The sequence below is a fragment of the Sinocyclocheilus anshuiensis genome, unplaced genomic scaffold (assembly GCF_001515605.1).
Source record: "Sinocyclocheilus anshuiensis isolate Anshui unplaced genomic scaffold, SAMN03320099.WGS_v1.1 scaffold3955, whole genome shotgun sequence".
NCBI lineage: Eukaryota > Metazoa > Chordata > Actinopteri > Cypriniformes > Cyprinidae > Sinocyclocheilus > Sinocyclocheilus anshuiensis.
Window position 1 is genome coordinate 86230 of NW_015556067.1, and position 4220 is coordinate 90449.

General features: G+C 36.0%; 1 pseudogene; it reads right to left on the reverse strand.

Moving 5' to 3' along the window:
• Nucleotides 1-673, reverse strand: part of LOC107676196 (histone H1-like) — a 2224-nt pseudogene extending 1551 nt beyond the window's left edge.
• Between the last annotated feature and the right edge of the window lie 3547 nt (nt 674-4220).

The window sequence follows — 4220 nt, forward strand, 5'->3', positions numbered from 1 at the left end:
ATCATATGACCCCTTTAATGTTTGCCTACAAAACCACCACTGGCTCTGCACCCCTTTACCTAAATTCATTACTTCAGACTAATGTGCCCTCTAAAAGCTTACGTTCTGCAAATGAACGTCGCTTTATTGTGCCATCCCAAAGAAGCACAAAATCCCTTTCACTGACTTTTAAATTAAATGTTCCCTCCTGGTGGAATGACCTGCCCAACTCAATCCACTAGTCCCTTTTAGACTTGCACTCTAATCATTTGCTGCTTGTATTCTTTAAAAAGATAACACTCGTTTTCTAATCTTTTTGTATTCTGTTTACTTTTTGTTTATTATACTATTAACAAAAGCAAAAAAAAAAGGCCTCTAACACTAGCTTGCTCTATTCTTTTTCTATTCTATCTGTTTTCTTTTTATTTATTATACCCTTGATATGTGTACTGCGTTAAGCTAACTGAGACTTGTTATAGCACTTCTGTATCATTGCTCTTTTGATTTTCATTGCTTCCATTGTCCTCATCTGTAAGTCGCTTTGGATAAAAGCGTCTGCTAAATGACTAATTGTAGATGCGGACACAGCCTTGACGATGAGCTCGCCGACGCTTGGGCCCGTTCTCTAGCATTTAGCTGCTGATTTCTTCTTGGCTGCTTTGGTCACGGCAGCTGCAGGAGCGCTTTCTGCCATGATCTCTATGAACAAATCTGGGCTCAAATGCTAACTGACTTGATGATGATCAACAATGAACCACTGCAGGGTGGCACTGCGCATTTAACCACAACATGAGAACCGCGTAGACTCAATCTACTCTGCTCAGTGTTTGTGCTCCTGCACGAGCTGTTCGTGCTTGTGTTTTCTCTTCTCATATTTGGAGCAAAACTAAAGTAGCAAAATAGTTTGGCTGAGCAAAAACAACACACACATCAAACAGAAGTACTTAACATTATTTACAGCCCAAAACATGTGACAAGTGAACATTTATTTTACCAACGTCAGTTCAAATCCACGGCGTAGGTTGCCTATAAATAGGGTTGGGAGGGTTACTTATAAAATGTATTCTGTTACAGTTACAATTTACTTCATTAAAAAAAAGTATTCAGTAACGTAATCCAAGTACCACAATATAAAAGTAATGTAATCTGATTCATTTTGGATTACTTGAAGTTACATTTGTAAATAAGTCAAAAAAGCAATAGCTAAGTACTTTTATTTAACTTTGACTTTAAAATTAAAACTAATAAAAACTATAGTAAAAACGATTTGAAACTATTAAAAACCGTGTCTTCTTTCACCATCTAGATTTTACAGGCCGTATATTTATATGAAAGGCTATGCAGACATCTAGTGGCTGTACAGTTTAGTATTACATTTGTATTTGTATAATTTTTTTTTAATTTCTTTAACATGTACAAGTAAAAATAAATATAGTTTATACACAACATTACATTTTTTTTTATATCATATACATATTACTCTATTTTAAAATAAGCCTACATGTCATAAGCATTAAAATAAGCTATGATCTTTATTTCATTGACTGATTCATTGACTCTCATGTTAATTTCTACATTTTCAGGCTCATTTTCTGCTAGAAAACTTACAACTGCAGTCATGCACACCATGGAATTTTAAAGCACTAACAAACACTAAATTTTAGCTAACATGATGATTTCCATGCTAGTCGGACTCGTACCTGCAAATGTTCAAGTTGGTTGAGTAGCCTTTGTTAAAGCAAGCGTCTTCATGCATTGTGTATGTGATAGTGTGTGTGTGTGTGTGTGTGTGCGCGCCGCGCGCACAAAAGGAGTACAACAGTTCAGATTTTTTTTTCAATAGCCACCAACAAAGCTATATAATTATTTCAAATAATTTTCATAATACATTTTACCAACTTTCTCTGTTTTCTGTGTATTATTACACTGATGACTTTGTCTGAATTATTATATTTTTTATGTAGTTGCAAAAAATTATTAGCTAGTGTAACAAAAAAAAGGAAAGAAACAATCCCTAATATTATTATGTTCACAGTCACTGCAGAAGCTTTTCTCAGTTGGTGTGGTTTGACAATAGACACAAGAAACACCTCAAATTTGTACTTGTTGCACCAGCTTCTTTCAGCTCATCGTTGTCATTTGTGCATTGCTGACTTTAGAAGCTGCTTGTAGTGAGACAATAACAGAAGTGTAAAGAGGCCTAATAAAATAGTTGAGCTGATGGTTGTGGTTTGACTTCTGCTCTGTTTCTGCTTTATATTTTAACCAGAGTCGGCAAGATATTTATTGTTATTCTGCATCTTTAGTTTCATAAACCTCAAAATACTACCACAAGAGCGGCATGTGCTTCTTCTTCTTAGAAATCCGTCTGTCTAATGCAAATTTAGGAGTCTATATTTTCTTATATTTTATTTGATAGTCAAGCAACAATAGTACCAACTGGTTAAGCTGGTTGAGGCTTCTGCCAGTTCTTGTTCTCCATAGTTCAACAAGCACAGTACCTGAGGAAATCAGCTTTTGTCTATAATGGATTTTGGTGGCCCTGCTCCAGTCTCTCCCTTTTTCTGACCACAACTACTTATGATGTGGATTTATTTTTATTTCTATGAGGTATCTGCATGGTACAATTATGCTGTATGGTTTGGGGCTTGTAAAACTGGGCAGACTCCTAATAACTGTATGCTGGCTTTGAATACTTTAAGGTTGCTTGATCTGCCTCCTAAATATATATACAGTATATATATAAAATATATATAAAAATATGACGTTCCACTGCTTTTGTTAGACTGAATGTCAAGCAGCACTCGATAAAGATTCTCAATAATGAATCCTACCTGAAAATACACTTGAGTCTCCAGTTTTTTGCTCCTACCACTTCCCAACTCTAAAAGTCACCACTGTCATGCAATATCCCCCTTTTTGAGAAGAAACAAACATTTTAAATATTGTTGTGGCAAATCAGTATCATTTTATAGCCTGTTTTATAAACACTTGTGTGTGACAGCTATATGTAATGATTTTTGCTATATGTACTGTATATGTAATTTCATGTGTTGATGTTCCTATTTTGTCTCTGATAGTTTGAACGTACCAAAAGAGAAGTGAAATATCTTAAACTTGATCTCTTTGTGTACTTTCTTCATATATTGCTATAGCAACAGTCACACTGGGTTTTGATTCTGGGTTATTGTTGCACCAAAGTCTTCGTGAAATACAGTGATGCATGCAATAATACTTAGTTGCCATTAACTGGCCGCTGTTGTTGACAACAGTCAAATAAGAGCGGGCCTTACAGGCGTACATTAGGAATCAACTCGTGATTTTACTTTGTTCACTGGTCTGTAATGTGTGTGGCTGTGTGAACGAATGAAACAATACAGTGCAAGAACTATTGGCAAACTTCTAAACTGTCTTTTTAAGTAGAGAAACAGAGATCTAACAACTTATATGCATTAAAAGAGTACATATCTTAGAATGGATCTATTTTTCTTTCTATTTCTTCATGCATTTCTGTGTAGAGTTTTGTCTCCTCCCTCATCTCTTCTTGAACTCTGAAACGCAGGAAATGTCTGATTTAGTGCACACAGCACTGTTAAAACAGACTATTGATGTGTCAGTATGGGGTCCAGTGCACTGCCTCTCATACTCTGTGAGTATTTCATTATATTCTACACTATCTTCTGTTTTGTTTTTCTGTTTTTAAAACAGTATTCAGCTGAAGATCAAAGAATGATTGTGCTGTGTGTAGGACGGTCTATGAATCCACAGTCTTGCTGTTTATCGTATTCACACCTCTAGTTTTCTCTTCCTCTTCTCTAAAGCAGTGCATGGCCTCGCCCCCTTTGCTGCCTTTTCCCGAGGACTGGGTTTATCTGGGTTTGTGATGTCACAAACCCGGGAAGTAACTTCTTGTAGTCCCTACCAGCCATTTTAGTAGGCATTAAACCACCAGAATTTTAAAAGACGATATCTCCGTTTGCATTGAACTTTCAGCTTCGTAACTTAAAAATGTCTAGATTTAATTGTATTAAACACAGTATATCAAACAAGTGGCATCTGCCAACAAAAATGATCAAGCTTTACTCTGAACTAACTTCTGCTTCCTGAGTGTTTGTGCTATATTTATTAACTGTCACTTGTTTTGACTGAAAAGCAAGGTGTGCTCTGATTGGCCAGCGATCCAGTGTGTTGTGATTGGCCGAATACCTCAAGCGTGTGACGGAAATGTTATGCTCCTTACC